Source organism: Microcaecilia unicolor, chromosome 1 (assembly GCF_901765095.1).
Source record: "Microcaecilia unicolor chromosome 1, aMicUni1.1, whole genome shotgun sequence".
Taxonomy (NCBI): Eukaryota; Metazoa; Chordata; class Amphibia; order Gymnophiona; family Siphonopidae; genus Microcaecilia; species Microcaecilia unicolor.
The window spans coordinates 474571432-474590205 of NC_044031.1; positions in this window are offsets into that span (position 1 = coordinate 474571432).

Here is an 18774-nt window from a genome sequence, read left to right on the forward strand (position 1 = left end):
TATAATTAATACATTTAGAAAAAAAATCATTTTTTTCTACCTTTGTTGTCTCAGATTGCTTTGGTCCAAGTGCCTCATTACTGCTTTTCTATTTTTCTTAACTCTCTTTCCATAGTCTATGTCCTTTTGACATTTCTTCTCTATCTATGTCCACCATACATCTTTCCTCTGCACCCTTTATCCATCCTATCTAGTATCTCCCCTCTGCGTTCCTCTTCCTATTCTCCTGTGTCCAGCATTGCCCCTCTGTGTCCATGTCCATGTCCCTGTGCTTCCTCCACACTCAGCATCCATTCTCTGTGTCTCTGTCCCTCCCCATATCCAGCTTCTTCCTTCTCGCTTCCTTTCCTCCTGCACCCCTCTATCTCAGCATCAGCATTTCTCCCTCTCTTTCTCTCTATCTCCAGATACCCCTGCTCTCCTTTACTCACCACAGGGCCAGCATTTCTCCCTCTCTCTCTCTCCTGCTACCCCTGCCTCCAACCCACCTACCAGTGGTCCAGCATTTCTCCCTTTTTCTGTCCTGCTAAACTTGCCCCCCCCCCCCCCCTCCACTGCTGGGTCATCATATCTCCCTCTCACACTCTGAATCCCCTCTCTACCTCTTATGGTCTGGTATTTCTCTCTCTCTCTCTCTCTCTCTCTCTCTCTCTCTCTCTCTCTCTCTCTCTCTATATATATATATACAGGCAAGTCACTTAACCCTCCATTGCCCCATGTATAAAATAAGTACTTGTATATAATATATAAACCACTTTGATTGTACCCTCAGAAAGACACTATATCAAATTCCACCCCTTTCCCTTATGCTATAATGTTTTTAAAGATGAAAAATGAAGTAAGCCTGATATAGCAAAAGAAATGTAAATGATTAACATAACCAGCCAAAATTGTGTATCCACAGTCTACCTGAGTGCAGTTACCAAGTATGAAATGAAATTTCAGCAAACTTTGTTCGACTTGCTTTTCGCTTTCATTAATTGAAACAAGAGTCCGCTGCCTTTTTTTGTTCAGTCACAAAATGATCGATGTAGTCTGGAATTATATACAAATAGGTCACAGAAAGGGAACTCAGTTCATTTTTCCTTATATCGCTTTCAAGGGTATACTCCAACTTGAAACTGAGGCAACAGATGGCAATTTTAGAAAGGTTTTCCACCTGAACAATCTGATTTTACCATGTTAAAAAACTAGCTATGCAAAATTCATCACCACTTACATGTATAAAATTATACATAGGGAACAATCCAAGGTATACTTCTTTACATATATAAAGTAGGCATTCCTGGGGGCTGAGTTTGGGATTCACACATATATATTGCAAAATACAACATATATATGCATAACCCAGCAGACACAGAACAGGTGTAAATGTATACATGTCCCTAGCATCCCTGGTTGCACGTATAAGTTGGATTTTGGATGGGAAAGTGCAATTTTTCTTTATAAAATCACCTCATTTTAAACATAGGGCAAGTCTACAAATAAAGCATTAATATTTACACAGCAAATACACACACAAATAACTAGAGTACTGGCATATATGTGTATATCTGTGCACATACATGCATAATGCCAAAAATGTGCTTAAGCGATATTCTGTAGGTAATGTGCATATCTTATATAGTACATATTTGAAAGGTGGGCGCATAGCCTGGGCAGAGTGTGGTCAAGATTCACACATGTGTATAATTTATAGAATATGTATCCAAACAGAACCAAAACTGCGGAAACATATAGACTCAATGGACAATGAGCATCAATTTAATTCTAAAAAAGGAGAGAAAAAGACTTCAGAAGCTTGAGGCTGTGCAAATTTCAATCCAGTTGTGCTCCATATTTCATCATTGTTGCCAATGTGCTAAAACTCAGTCATTGGCCAAAAACCTCCCAATTTAAATTCATGCAAAGCTTCTTGATGCTTAACCCATTAGTGCCCAATGTTCCCATAAGAAGCCATATGGGAACAAATTGATTTGTTCCCATATGGGAACAGTGGGCACTAATGGGTTAAGCTCAATATTTTAAAATATTTTATGCATTTTCATATAAGAAATGTTCTGTAAGAAATTTTTCAAGCAGGAAAGAAGAAGCACTTATAAGGATCCCAACGAGGCCCTCTTTCAATCTCAGCTTCATCAGGGGATCGATGAGTGCTTCAATAAAGGCAAATGCTCTTCATTCTGTCCTGTCAGGATACACATTATCCATTGAGTCTATATGGTTCCACTGTTTTGGTTTAGTTTGGATACATGTTATTATAGTGGACAACATCTTGTTTTTTAATTTATAGAATACACATGTATCAGGCATTTAGGCATGAGTAAACACATCCTGGGCTTTACTAAGCCACGGTAGCATTTTTAGCTCAAGGTAGAAATCAGCTGGTGGTAACCGCCAAGATGCCCATATGGGTGTCTTGGCATTTACCATCAGTTGATTTCTACCGTGAGCTAAAAATGCTACTGCGGCTTAGTAAAAGACCCCCATACGCATGTATATATTGTAAAGAATATGAGGGGCTAGGAGGGAAGATAGGGCTAGAAAAAGGAGCAGATCCTATTCTCCAGAGAAGTGGAGAAAGGAGAAAGACTACAACTCCCACCAGTCCCCAAGAGGAGCGCAACCTAGAATGCAGGACTACTTTTCCCAGCAGTCCCGGAGGGAGGCATACCATCGCAGCAGGGACTTCCATTCCCATCAGCCCCTGGAGGAGGTTCAGAGAAGGACAAGGGCGGGGAATTGGAAAACCCTGACACAGAGAACTAAACTAGGGGAGGAGGTCCTGAATCTGTCCAATCAAGGAAGGAGGGGCAGCTGGGAGAGGGGTGTGGGGAGGAACCCATGGACTGGCAAGGGGCAGAAAAGGGAGAGGAGAGAGAACAGGAGGAGCCAATGGATACCTCAGCTCTAGCTAAACTAAAAGGTGAGATAAAGCAGCAGTTTGGGAGCTTGGTATGGGAGCTGGGTGAAAAAAGGAAGAAGGTGGTTTTCTCCAAAGGGGAGCTGAGAAGCTGTTTTTCCTGGAGGGTTCAATGGGGAGAGGTGGCTGGAAGATAGTGATGGCCCAGTGGGTGGTGATTTTGATCCCTGTGGAAACTGCTTTACATGAACTGCTGTGATTTTGAACCCTGTGGAAACTGATTTACATGAACTATTAGGGATTTTCGAACCCTTTGAAATGCTTTACACGAACTGCTGTGATTTTGAACCTTTGTTGAACCTTTGGGAAATTGTTTTTCATAAACTGATATAAATATATATGGCCCTGACTGAGTTGCTGAGTCATTATTTTGAGTCGGGGTTGAGAGGAGCCTAGGAGAGTGGAGCAGTGCATAAGCTTCTGCGGAATTTCCCTGGATGCATTCCTGAACAAACCAGAGCACAGGTCCTTCACAATATCCAGAACAGCAGTATTGTATAACTCCATTCCTTTTAGAAAATGCAGTACAATGGTCCCCCTAGGCACCAAAATATAGGTTCACTGTTATAAATTTGCTGTAGGACAGGCTGACTAGCCACTTATGAACTCTATTGCAGAGGACTATGAACTTATTACACTGCACCTTTCTCAGAACTCAGTGTGAGGAAATAAAGACATATTCTTTGTTGTTATTGTTAATCTGATCATGAGCCCTTGAGCCTAGACCAAGGCTTAGGAGGGACCTTGGCCAAAGCCTAGGGTACACCAAACAGGCGCTAAGCAATACCATGGGCCTCAAAGCCCCACACACTCAGGACAATCAACAAGCACCACCAGAAAAGGGAGATAGACCACTCAGGCAGGCCGCAAGGCCAATCCGGAACAAACTCGTACAGAGTCCAAGCATATGGGCCGAACTGGAGCCAAATCATACACTTGGGAAAAGAACAACGAGGGGTTCCCGAAGGGACTGGAGCTCAAGCAACGCACACAGCGCTGGCCAGTGACACAAAGGGAAGGGCAACAGACAAAACTGGCAGATATAACCTATGATCAGAGGGAGAGAATACAAACAAAGGCTACACAGAAACTCGGGTAGCGAAGGGCAAAGCTCACAGGGAAAAAGGGAAAGCCGGAGACAGAATGGGACACTATAGACATGGACTCAACAAGAGCGAAGCTCCACAGGAATGGCTAAACAGGGAAAAACAGGCTGAAGGAAAAGGCTGCTTTCAAATAAGGACAGGAAAGAAGCAGGCACGCAAGAGTACAGAAAGGGATAAGGCAGACACCAGAAAAAGGCTGCCTAACAGAGGCAGCGCTCCCAGAAGGCAAATACCTAGCACTGCACATAAAGGGTTAACACTGAGTAAAGGGAAACTTAAACAAACAAACAGGAACCACAGACAGAAAGGCTGCCTAACCGAGGCAGGGCTTACAGAAGGCAAATACCAAGCTCTGCACATAGAGGGTTAACACTGAGGAAAGGGAAACTAAACAAACAAAGCAGGAACAGCTTACCACAGACAAAACAACACCAGAGCCAGAAGGGAGAAACCAGGCAGAGGACAGAGCCAGGTGCAGTGCAGTGAAGCAATCAAGGACACACTGGTAACAACCAGCACACACAGAAACCACAAGCACTTGCTCACATTAAATGTCTATCGAGCAGAGGAGTAGCCTAGTGGTTAGTGCAGTGGACTTTGATACTAGGGAAATGAGTTCAATTCCCACTTCAGCTCCTTGTGACTCTGGGCAAGTCACTTAACCCTCTATTGCCCCTGGTACAAAATATGTACCTGAATATATGTAAACCACTTTGAATGTAGTTGCAAAAAACCTCAAAAAGGCAGTATATCAAGTCTCATTTCCATCTGCTATTTAGATTCCCAGTCTCGTAATGTCCTCTTGCAATTTTTCACAATCCTCTTGCAATTGAACAACTTTGAATAACTTTGTGTCATCAGCAAATTTAATTACCTCACTAGTTACTCCCATCTGTAGATCATTTATAAAAATGTTAAAAAGCAGCGGTCCCAGCACAGACTCCACTATCTACCCTTCTCTATTGAGAATACTGATCATTTAACCCTACTCTCTGTTTTCAATCTTTTAACTAGTTTTTAATCCACAATGGACACTACCTCCTATCCCATGACTCTCCAATTTCCTCTGGAATCTTTCATGAGGTACTTTTTCAAACGCCTTTTGAAAATCTAGTTACACAATACCGACCGGCTCACCTTTATCCACGTTTGTTCACCCCTTCAAAGGAATGTAATAGATTGGTAAGGCAAGATTTCCCTTCACTAAATCCATGTTGGCTTTGTCTCATTTATCCATGCTTTTGAATATGCTCTGTAATTTTGATCTTTATAATAGTCTCTACCATTTTGCCCAGCACCGATGTCAGGCTCACCAATCTATAATTTCACGGATCTCCTCTGCAGCCTTTTTTAAAAATCAGCATTACAGTGGCCACCTGCCAATCTTCCAGAACCATGCTTGATTTTACAGATAAATTACATATTACTAACAATAGTTCTGCAAGTTCATTTTTCAATTATATCAGTACTCGGAGATGAATACCATCAGGTCCAGGAGATTTGTTGCTCTTCAATTTGTCAAACTGCACCATTACATCCTCCAGTTTTATAGAGGTTTCATTCAGTTTCTCTGACTCGTCAGCTTTGAATACCATTTCTGGCACCAGTATCTCTCCCAAATCTTCCAGGACAATATCTAATACATTTTATAGGCTCAAAATACAGGCCAATTTTTGAATTTGATGTATATTTTTACCACAAGGTACATTTGGTCCCATTCCATTAAACGTTGTCCCCAGACACACAGACAGGTAAACGTTCTCCTCTCTTTAGATATAATTTCTTTCCAGAATCTTTAGATTGAAAAGAACATTGTGTGCATTGGCTGTTCAAAACATCTTCTCAGGAAACTAAGACCAAGTCACACTATGGCTATCCATCTTATATGTGGCTTGAGAAGATTTGACAGATTTACACCCTATTATGTACAGTTTAATTGGCTGCCAATGGAGGCCTGAATAGTTTTTTAAACTCTGGCGTTTTGTGTTTTAAAATTTTCAGGGCCTAGTTCCTGATTATATGTGCTCTATGGTTCATACATTGACATCAAAATATGATGTGCATAATCATCTAAGATTATCTTTCTCCTTATTTAAAGCATTGTGCTTTAAAAGGCTTTTTACAAGTTTATTTTTGTATCAGGCAACTCAGATTTGGAATTCCTTACCTAATTCTATTGTCTTGTTGATGCAAGGGGCTAGATTCTATATAAAAAATTGGCCCCAAAATGAAAAACGCCTAAGTGTATTCTATAAAATATGCCTTAATTTAGGCGTACTTTATAGAATAAGATTAAATTTCCACACAGTTTATAGAATATGTCAAGTGCCTGTCAACAAGACAATTTAGTCACGGCCATTTACACCATGTTTTACTTGGTATAATAGTGGACACCTAAAATACACGTGTATATTCTATAACAACGCACATAGATTTTAGAAACACCCACATCCCACTCATTCCATGCCCAAGGTCATGCCCCCTTTTCAACTATATGACTTAGAATTTAGTCGCATCACATTATAGAATAGGCTTGCATAGCTGTGCACGTAAATTCTAATTATTGTCAGTGTGTCAATAATTGCTTGTTTAATGACAATTATCATCGTTGATTGTCCTGTTAACTAATTAAGTTACATGCACGAATATAGAATACATTATATAGAATCTGGGGGAATAAGCTTCCTTCTGTAAATTACTCAAAGCAGAACTATTTAGAAAATATATACTTTCAGGTTGAATTTGAGCCCATCTCATTTAATCTGTATATATGAGAATTGTACTGCTGTTTTCATAATTTGTAATTTTTTAGTCTATTTAATTTGATCTCTAATGTAACCTTCTATGATTTTTCCTAACATAGGCTTATTTAGCAACTAGTAAAAAAAGGCCCGTTTCCGTAACAAATGAAACAGGCGCTAGCAAGGTTTTCCGCGGAGTGTGTATGTTTGAGAGAGTGTCTTTGAATGTGTGAGAGAGAGAGTGTGAATGTGCAAGTGTGTGTGTTTGACAGAGTGGAAGTGGGTGCGAGTGTGTCTGTGAGAGAGTGTGTGTATGTGAGAATGAGTGTGTGCAAGTGCGTATGTGAGACAGTGATTGTCCTCCCCTCTCCCCCTCTCAGGTCTCAGGACCCCCTCCCTTGTGGTCTGAGGACCCCCCTTCCCTCCCTCTCTGTGTTCTTAGGGACCCCCCTTCTCCCCTCTCTGGTCTTAGGGACCCCCTCCCCTCCTCTCTGGTCCTAGGGGCCCCCCTTCCCCACCCCTTGTCTCTGGACCTCTGAGATTGAGTGTAATTGTGTGTTTTTGAAAGATTGAGAGAGCGTGGCAGGCAGGAACAGTGTGTTTTTTTATTTTTGTTTTTGTGACAGCCTTCCTCCATTTCCTTTCATTTTAGTCTCCCCTTCCATTTCCTTGCACCTGACATTTAACTTGTTAATTCAGTGGCTGTGTTTTTTTTTTCTTTCACTGAGGTGGGAAACGGAGGTGCATTGCTGCCAGCAGGTCTGGTCTCAGATGGGATACAGGCCAGCCCAGAGCAGGAGAGAGAGCCTGATTAGCACAGAGGAGAGGAGGAACAACTGAGCCTGCTAGGCAGCTCCCCGCCTTAGGGAGGGAGGAAAAGCAGAGACTGAAAGGCACAGGAAGGGTTAACCCCCGTGGCGTATGGAGGAGGGTGTGGTGGGGCGGGGTTGTGTATCGGAGGGGTCTGCTTCTGTAGTTCCGTTTCTCTTCGTAAACTCGTGTTGGCTATGCTGACCGTCTAGTTTGCTGGTGCAACTTTGGGGGTGGAGGGGAGGGTGGAGCAGGTATTTTTGATAGGTCCATGATGCGTGTGTTCCGATTCGTTCAGTGTCTGCTCCACCCTCGATGTCATCACGATCTGACGTGAGGGCGGGGCAGACAGACTGTGATCTTACAGCTTCAACTTTAGAACCTTGGGAAGAAATTTCTGAGGCTTTATTAGAACGTTGGAGGTGCGTTTTATATAGAGAGATATGTGAACAATGTAATCTTTCCCTGATTGATAAAGATTGTATTTTTCCTGACCTTGTAAGCTCCCAGTCAAGTTGGACTGTTTTTTTGACAGCTATAATCCACTCCTAACTTAAACTAGGTGTGAGCGGAATATAAATCTATGGTAAAGTAAAGTAAAACAAACCAAAAAAGACCTTAGTAAGAAAGCAGGACAACTACCTTTACTACGTTTCTCAGGCCATATTTGTACCAATACAGGTGCTTAAGGGAAGAACTTGCCTGTTAGAGCAGAGTTTAATGGTGCTTTAGGTGAAGGAGCATAATGGCACATTTGCAGGCAGTGTTTTCTCTTTTAGAGGCCTCTCAAGATTGTAAATAACCAAATATCCCAAGCAAGCATCTGTTTTTTTTTTGTTTAAACATACTTTATTAAATGTTTCAAAAACATAACAAGAAAAGGATAAGAAAACACAAACAACAACACGGAAGGGATATGCAATACCTAGTAAAAAGGTGCATTCTGAAAACGAGACCACATGCATAAAACCATGGGTACCAAATGCATTGGTCAACTCAAATCTATGGCTAAGGCGCAAAATACGCTACCAAATATTATATTGTATATTGATACACTGCTGCTAAGAACTAACAATTACTTTACGTGCTATAGCTAGACATAAATCAAAGAGCCGCACAGTATGCTCTGTCCTTTCCTGGTTCTCTTCCTACCTCTCCCTCCGCACCTTTAGTGTTCACTCTGGTGGATCCTCTTCTACTTCTATCCCTCTGCCTGTCGGCGTACCTCAGGGTTCTGTTCTTGGTCCCCTCCTCTTTTCTATCTACACTTCTTCCCTTGGTTCATTAATCTCATCCCATGGCTTTTCCTACCATCTCTATGCTGATGACTCCCAAATCTACCTTTCTACCCCTGATATCTCACCTTGCATCCAAACCAAAATTTCAGCGTGCTTGTCTGACATTGCTGCCTGGATGTCTCAACGCCACCTGAAATTAAATATGACCAAAACCGAGCTTCTCATTTTCCCCCCCCCCAAACCCACCTCCCCGCTCCCCCCGTTTTCTATTTCTGTTGATGGCTCTCTCATTCTCCGTCTCCTCAGCTCGAAACCTTGGGGTCATCTTTGACTCTTCTCTCTCCTTCTCTGCTCATATCCAGCAGACCGCCAAGACCTGTCGTTTCTTTCTTTACAACATCCGTAAAATCCGCCCCTTTCTTTCCGAGCACTCTACCAAAACCCTCATCCACACCCTTGTCACCTCTCGTTTAGACTACTGCAATCTGCTTCTTGCTGGCCTCCCACTTAGTCACCTCTCCCCTCTCTAGTCGGTTCAAAACTCTGCTGCCCGTCTCATCTTCCGCCAGGGTCGCTTTACTCATACTACCCCTCTCCTCAAGACCCTTCACTGGCTCCCTATCCGTTTTCGCATCCTGTTCAAACTTCTTCTACTAACCTATAAATGTATTCACTCTGCTGCTCCCCAGTATCTCTCCACACTCGTCCTTCCCTACACCCCTTCCCGTGCACTCCGCTCCATGGATAAATCCTTCTTATCTGTTCCCTTCTCCACTACTGCCAACTCCAGACTTCGCGCCTTCTGTCTCGCTGCATCCTACGCCTGGAATAAACTTCCTGAGCCCCTACGTCTTGCCCTATCCTTGGCCACCTTTAAATCTAGACTGAAAGCCCACCTCTTTAACATTGCTTTTGACTCGTAACCACTTGTAACCACTCGCCTCCACCTACCCTCCTCTCTTCCTTCCCGTTCACATTAATTGATTTGATTTGCTTACTTTATTTATTTTTTGTCTATTAGATTGTAAGCTCTTTGAGCAGGGACTGTCTTTCTTCTATGTTTGTGCAGCGCTGCGTATGCCTTGTAGCACTATAGAAATGCTAAATAGTAGTAGTAGTAGTAGTAGGCAAGACAACGGTAAGGGCGGCACTCTTACAAAAAACTATAGATGGAGAAAGTACACAAGTTGAAAAATAGCCTTGATGGTTTCCCAAACAGTAGTCCAAAAATCTTGTAGCTTAGAGCAAGACTATAAAATGTTAAACAGATACCAGATTCCAGATGACAATGCCAACACAGTTCAGTGGATAAATGTCCAATACGAAATAACTGGTGAGGTGTCCATAGTGCACGATGATTGGTGGAAAACAGAGATTGACGAAGAGCAGCTGACATGGACAATTTAGAGTTATTTATCAAAAAGAAAATCCATTTATCCAGAGGTAGCGACATACCAAGGCCCGGCCCAGTCTCTCGGCGGCCCTGGTGCTGAGTGCCCGATTTGAGTCAATGTCCCTTGTTTTGCCCTGTTCATAGTTTGGACGTTTCAGTTGGTAAAATGGATGTTCATGCTGGATGTCACCAGTACATAGATGTCCATTTCTTATGTATTTTTGAACAGGCTTTGGTAGCTCCTGTTCTAAAATACATGAGAAATGGATATTCATATATGATGTACAGACTTGGACATCTATATTCTGAGTTGGATGTCTTTTTTTTTTATGTTGCTTTATGTGTTTGAGGAGGAGGTGATCCACCGAGGTGGATGAACACAACTCCCACGAGAGAACAGTTAGAGGGAAGTGGGAAGTGGACCAATGACTCCAGGGAGACGGGATACTGATGTGTAGAGTACCACTTTATTCACAGACTCGACACAGTACCATGTTTCGGCCACAGGCCTGCCTCAGGAGTCTAAACAATGGGTTAAATTTTTTTAATTAAAAGAATACACATATATACATACACATATAAAATGATATAAAACAAGCAAAAGAAATTTCTCAAATTGTACACAGAAAACCTCAAATTGAAATGAACTCATAATGTATGGGTGTACATAAAAACAAATTACATATATACATATAATATATAAATGCATTTAGAAAGACAAATGTACAAGTAAGAACATAAATATGCATGAACTCATAATAAGAAGACAAATGTACAAGTAAAAAAAGGAATATGCATGAACTCAAATTAAGAACTCATAATAAAAACTCATAATATGCCTATGATCTAAATAAAACAAAGACAACTCCAAAGTAAAACAAGAAAAACATAATATTAATGAAATACATGAAAAACATAATATTGATGTGTTGCATGGGCATATGTATAAAACAGGTTAACTGCAAAGTGCATAATATTACAAAGAACAATATTAATATAGTGCATGAGCATATGTATAAAAGCTAAATGTAATAATGGCATAAAAGAGGATAAATGTTAATGTAGTGAACCAATGCAGTGCATAAATGCTAATGTAATGTACCCTGGGGAAATATATGTATAAAAAAATAAACAAGCCAAGTTAAAAAAAAAATAATAAAATTGTGATGACGACCTAAAAGAAAAAACTGCAGAGTGGATAAAAATTGAGCTGTGGTTGGTCTGCTGAAGAGTGCTGGAGATACTATATTGATATGGTAAGGAATGTGGTGCAGTGCTGGAGATACTACATGGTTATGAATAAAAAAATAAATAAATAAACTATAACCTTGTTGTTCAATGAACAGAAAAAATTGATAAGTAAACTGTAACCTTGTTGTTTAATGAACGGAAAAAACGTTTAAACCAACCTTAAAGTATTCTGGTACTAGGGATAGTATGAATGGTCTGGAAAAGAAAAACACAATAAACAATGAGAAACCTGTACAACACCGGGCAGGGTGAAAAAGGACAGCTAAAGAACGTCTAGGTAGCAGGGGTCACGTGAATATATCAACTGAGTAAAATCTTGGCATATGTAAAGATATCAGCTAAATAACACCTTGGCAAATGTAAAAAAGACCTAGTCTAAAAAATAAACAGATGAACGGGACAAATATGGCGGAATGTAGCGGAACATAAACAGTGACATGTCCTAAAAAATAGAGTGATACAAAAGTAAAAAATAGAAAGGCATAAATGCACAACGTACCTTAAAAAAGGCCTTTGATGATTTGTCTCTGTGCAGTGACAGCGTATGACTGCTGAAAAGCAAAACAGCATAACAGCGTATAACTGCTTGTCAGCTAAAACAGTAACAGCGTATAACTGCTTGTTAGCCTGTAAAGCATTCATATATATACGTTGGCGCCAAAATAATGGAAATGAAATAATCTCAAAGATTGACATGCATGGCATCCAATCAAAGGGAAGATCCTCAGTGACGTATGTAATCTATCTTGGGAAGATCCACAGTGACGTATATAATCTTGAAAGTTAAAACATCAGCTCCATCCACCAAACATAGCAGAAAAACCATCCAAATAGTTCTTAACTATTTAAGTATTAATTTTATTCATACATAAACAGCACCATTTTAGACTGAATGTAGAAATCAGAATTGAACATGCCCAGTATTATTTTAGTCAAATAACAGTAGAGAGTGGACAATGGATACTCCAACACAGGAACTGGTGCTTAAAAAATGCTTTATTCAGTGTTTGTACAGCAGGACCCGACACGGTCCATGTTTTGGCGTAACAAAATGCCAGCCTCAGGGGTCACAATAATGTTCTAAAAACATAACACTGAAACTGTGGGTGCAAAGCAGAGAGTTGTATCTTTTGGTTGTATTTGATGCTATCCCTATTGTTCTGTCCTTTTATCCTTCCTTGCTTCAGCATCTGCTTCCCTTTCTGGATGCTGACTTGATAGTGACTGGTAGTCCACGATCCAGAAGTGGATTATTTCTCTGGACATAGGGCCACTGGGCGAGGATCCCAGGAAGGGGGAGGCCTCTCTTCTTTCAGTGAGGCCTTAGGGATAGTTGATGCTTGGTGGCTGCTCCACCCCACAGAATGGGATTGCATGCACATGTCCCAGACCCATGATACACTCTCTTGCTTGAACTATGTGTTAGTCCACCAGAGTTTGCTTTCTTTGGTGTTAGCGACAGAGGTGTTCAGGATCATCTTATCAATATATGGGGAGAGATTTTGTAGTTGCTACAGGTCATAGAGGCAATTTTTAAAGGTGGGATCAGAGTGAGTGATGAGTCTAGCAGTATTCCAAGATTTGTGACCTATGATTTTAGAGGGAGTTAATGCTTCCCAAAAGATTTTTTGAAGTCAGGTATTTGTCTACTTGTGTTAGGTACCCAAAGAATCTCTGTTTTGCTTGGGTTCAGGCAGAGGTTTTGTTGTTTCCTCGTTCCTGAGTTGCAGTCAGTTCCCTCTAAGAAGTGACCTGCGTGCAATTTTTTTTTTTGCTTGAGCGCCAAAAATAGCCCAACAGATTGGGGGTGGAGTTTCCCCCCGAGCTATCTGTGGAATGTGAGCCCCCCCCCCAGGTATCTGCAGAGTGTGTGTGTGGGGGGGGGGGTATCCCCCTGAGCTATCTAAGAAGCAGATTTCCTCAAGGTTGTGGGTAGATGTTGTTCAATAGGTATGAGCAGTTGCACATTATCAGCATATAGAATATTGTGCCCATCGAGCGAAGCAGCTCAGTCAAAGGCATAAGGTAGATATTAAATAAAATGGGCGACAGTATGGATCCCTGTGGCACACACAGTTCAGTGCCTAAGGTAGGTGTGCTCTTGTTGAACAGAATTCATCGTTTTCTGCCTGACAAATAAGATTTGAACCATGTACATACTGTGCCATTGATACCTGTTTCTGTCAGTCTTGTAAGCATGATATTATAATCCAAAGTGTCAAAGATAAACTTGGGGGAAGCCACTGTTTGCCCTGGGATTGGTAGCATGGAATATTGCTACTATTGGGGTTTCTGCCAGGTACTTGTGACCTGGATTAGCCACTGTTGGAAGCAGGATACTGGGTTATATGGACTTTTGGTCGGACCCAGCATGACTATTCTTGTTCTTTATAAAGGCTTCTGAGAAATCCAGCAACACTAGTATCAAGGCAGAACCCCTTTCATGGTTTCTGTGCAGATCATCAACAAGAGACACAAGAGCTGTTTCTGTTCCGTACCCAGGTCTTAAACCAGATTGTTATGGGTTTAGCCATTACTTTCAATTATACAGTCATTGAGTTCAATGCAGATTGTCTGTTCTATAAGTTTTGCCAAGAAAGGAAAGTTAGAAACTGGTTGGTAGTTTTCAAGCTTGTCCTGATCAAGGGAGCTTTTTTTTCAGTAGGGGGCTGTCAAGGCCAACTCATCTCCCACTTCTGGGGGTGCCAGGGTCAGGCCCTGCCTCCCTCCTTGGGGTCTCGGGACTTCCTACAATGCGCCAAATTGGCCACACTGCCTTCTTCCCTAGGCACATGCACGTACACATGCCATGGCCCAAGATTAAAGGGCTAGAGGTGGGAATCCCTCCGGGGGCCGAGAGATGATGCTATGGGCCTGGATGTACATAAGGAAGGCCCTGTCTATCCTCTCGCACCTTTGTAACAGGTCTCTGTGATGCCTCCAGCCTGTCTAGCCTTGCCTCTGGCATGCCTAACCATGCCTCCAGCCTGCCTTGTCTTCAGCCTGCCTGCCTTGCCTAACCTTGCCTCCAGCCTGCCTTGCCTTCATCCTGCCTGCCTTGCCTAGCCTTCAGCCTGCCTGCCTTGCCTAGCCTTGCCTCCAGCCTGTCTTGCCTGACCCTGCCTCCAGGCTGCCTTGGCTTTCTTCCAGCCTCGTCTCAGCTCCAACCGAGTCATCAATTCCAGTCCAACTTTGCCTCAGTTCCTGCTGAGTCTTCAGTTCCAGTCCAGCCTTGCTTCAGCTCCTGCTGAGTCTCCAATTTCAGTTACAAAGCTGTGGTTAAAGGGACCCTGCAGTAGAATCAGCGATTTGCCATGTGTCAAGACCCCCTTTTACCGCAGTGGGTAAAAGGCTTTTTTTTTTTTAAAGAAATTGCCATGCAGTAAGTGAACCCCTTGCTGTGCCAGAGCCCTTACCGATAGCCCAGCAGAACTGCCAGATTGGCATGTAGCAAAGCAGCCCTAAGTGAAGGAAAGAAAATTCAAAATAAGACTCAGGACTGGTACCCCAACACAGACTGAGCAGAATTATGCAAACGTTTGAGCAGTAAATAAGCAAACAGTGTATTATTTAACCTGAATTTTAGAAGCCTGATATGAGCACAGCCTCTGCCTTCCCCAGCCTCTCATGTGCTGTTCTATTCTATTCTATATATGGTTTGTATATTGCCATCTCTCCAAGAAATTTACAGTGGTTAACAAAGTTATAAAGGTTATTAACATGAATGTGAGAAACAAACCAAACAAAATGGTCAAATATTGGGGGTAAAGACTGAAAATGGCTCGAACTAAAACCTTTTACTCTACATAGTCCTAGTAGTAGGCGATGACCTAGCAGGCACCAGCCCTCAGCTGAATGTTGCCCCCTGTATTTATTTTTTTAAATTTATTTTTATATTTGTATCCCACCTTTACCCAAAGGGAGTAACAAAAGAAACATACATAAATAACATCAACAAAATACAACAAACAATATTCATAAAACCAATAATATATCAACACACATCATACACAGCAAAGAAAAAATTATCAATCACCTTAATAAATTTCATTCTTCTAGAAAGGCTTTTAAAAAGCAGTGGGTCTTCAGGTATCGCTTAAACTGTTGAATATGTTCACATAATCTTAAATGGCCTGGTAAACCATCCTATATCAAAGGGCTGACTAACAAAAACACATTCTTGTCTTGGCATAATGATATGTCAAAGTTGAAGGTACGAAAAGTTGCTTTGATTTTTCTGATCTCAAATATAGACTAGGACAATACAGTTTTAAAATATTGCCACAATATGCTGGAATGGTATCATATACACGCTGATATATTACAAGAACCTTACACATTACGTTTAACAGAACAGGTAACCAGTGTAGTCTTTTTTTTTTAATAGCGGAGTAATATGTTCTGATCTAGACACTCCTGTAATTAACTGTGCCACCGCATTTTGGACGATCTGCAGAGCCTGGAATCCTATGACATATCTAAGTATAAAGAATTACAATAATCAATTTTTTTAAGAATCATGCTCTGCAGAATCATTCGAAAATCATGCGGTGGCACCATCCCCTTCAACTTGCTCAATATCTTCAGTTGAAAAAAAGCTGCAAAGATAACTTGATCTACTTGCTTTTGCATAGTTAGATTACTATCCAGAAAAACCCCAAAGGTTTCTCGATCAACTGTCTCACATGAGTTTGAAAGACAATTTTGAATCCAGCATCACTCCCAGATACCTTATCTCAGAGACAATTGGCATTACATTAAGCCCCCTGTTTACTAAGCTGCACTAGTGGCTGCCGTGCGCTAATACCGACAGGGGTTCTTATTATTTAATTTGTTATTTAATATACCACACCAATAGCATTTGCCATCCGGGCGGTTCACAATTTACAAAATGAACAATTCACAGAAAAGAACTACGCATGTATTAGGAAAGAAAATAGGAAAGTAAAGAAAGTTTGTAATAAAGCAAATTAAATAGCAACGAAGGATTAGAGCTCTGTGGTAGCAGAATGCCAGCCTCACAGTAAGCATCTTCAAAAAAAAGGTCTTTAAGCCCCATGTAAACTTAGCAAGGTTGCTTTCCAGTCGCAGATAAAGTGGCAGTGAATTCCAAAATGTAGGTCCATTAACACTGAATAACTTTGAACGAATAGTATCAAAGTGAATCTGTTTAAATGAGGGAACACTTTGAAGAGCAAAGACTTCTAACTGGTGCATATGGTAATACTGCCGTTGATAGAGTGGTTGTCCAGATTGCAATACCTTAAAGATCAAAGTATAAGTTTATAAGCGATGCAATGGGTAATCAGCAGCCAGTGCTCACTCTTAAGATGGAGTGTGACATGATCGTATTTACGTGAACAAAGTTTATGAACCGTTATACATTACTATCAACGTTTAATGAATCAGGAGCTAGAACTAAAGGTTGCCTGTGGAATACAACTGCATTTGTTTGCTTATAATTCAAAACTAATCTATTGGCTGCCACCCAATACAAAATGACTTTCACTGCCACACTGCAGAGATGAGCTGGATCCCTGACCCAATGGACTATAGACAGCAGTAGGCTTCTTTCTGCAGCAGCAGCAGTAGCCTTTGCAGAGCAAACCAGTACTGTCTAGATCATGGCAGCATTCAGGGAAAGGTTTTATATTATCAGAGGGTATCCTTATGACAATGCACAATTTGGCCAGCTAAGTCAATTAGGTTGCTAATAGCTGTCTAAAAATTGAAAATTTGATTGCAGGCAATGCATTTAAGCGGATTGTGGCCACATGAGCTCGTTAGTGTCTCAATTTGTTTTCATTTAGCTGGATAACCAATTTGGTCACCTTAGCAGCAGCTGCGACTGTTGTTGTCAATAGTTATCTCATTTCCATTGTTGTGATTAAGCTCTTTCAGGTGTGTGTACTTGAATGAAGAAAAAGCTTTAGCAGATAGGCAGGACAAAAGGTTAAGGCTTCTTACAGGCTAACTCATTTTCTAATATCAATGACCAAGTGTCATCAGAGGTCAACCTCTTTCCTATCAGTTGTTAAACTAAGGGCCAGATGCACTAACACCACGGAAAAAGCCCTTCCTTTACCGATCCCTTAGCGATTCGTAAAAAAACGGGCATGCATGAAGGAAATCGCATGCAAATGAGCTGCTCCCTGTTAGCTCATTTGCACACGATTTCCTTCCTAGGGGGGGGGAAGCCAGTCGGCCAGCTGAGCATGCGCAGAGCAGCCAAGCATTATGCGTGGCTGTTCTGCGCATGCCAAAGACGGCTTCATACACGCAGACAAGCTGTGTGTATAATAGCCATCTACAACCTCCAATAAATTGCCGTCTTTGGCATTGTGCAGCAGAGGGAGAGAGCAGGACCCTGGAAAGAGAGAGAACTAAACGATCCGATGGAGACCCAGATCTCTCTCTCAGCCAATCACAGTGCATTTAGCTGACACCAGTGACAGCTAAACGCGATGTGACTGGCAGGCACTTCTGCTTTTTTTTTAATGCAAGAAGCATAACACTAAAAAGAAGTGCCTGCGCATCTAGCTGTCACTGCTGTTTTTTTTTTTATTTTATTTATCATTTTACTTAATTACATTCACATTTATCACATAAATGTAAGGAAAAACAGAAATTAATATAAAGGAAAAAGAAAACATTTTCTCTCATCAATATATATTATATAATTGTCCACAATTGGGAGATCCAAGATCAGGAAAACAATCTCAAAGAAAATAAAAAAAACTCAAAATGGTTAATCTTACAATTCACATTTTCTGAGGGAGGAAGGTTAATTGGTAATTGCAGCCGGTACAGTGGTAACTAAAGGAAGTTGCTGCAGGGGGTTCTTCATCTGTTCTTTCAACTCCACAAACTCTTGTAATTTCTTAGGTTCAACAAATAAGTAATAAGGAAATAAAACACTTACAAGGGAATCGCTCTAGGAAGGTCCCACCTAGGGCAATGATTCCTGGCTTAAAAGCCAAGAATTCACACCTCCTAGTCTGCGATTCCCTTGATATGTCAGGAAATATATTCATCTTTGAACCCAAAAAACTATCAGCCATGTGTCGGAAATACAATTTCAAAACATTGTTCCTATCTAAATCAAAGGCGAAAGTCACTAATACTATAACTCTATCTGTAATTTCTGAATTTTCCAAAATGTCAGTTAAGTTCACATCTCTTTTCTCTGATAAAGACAATTTTAAGGGAAATATAAATCAGAAGGTATTTGCAAAATATCATCAACAGTTCAGTAGCTGATATATAGGATGTTATAGGAAAATTTATCATTCTCAAGTTATTCCTTAATTGG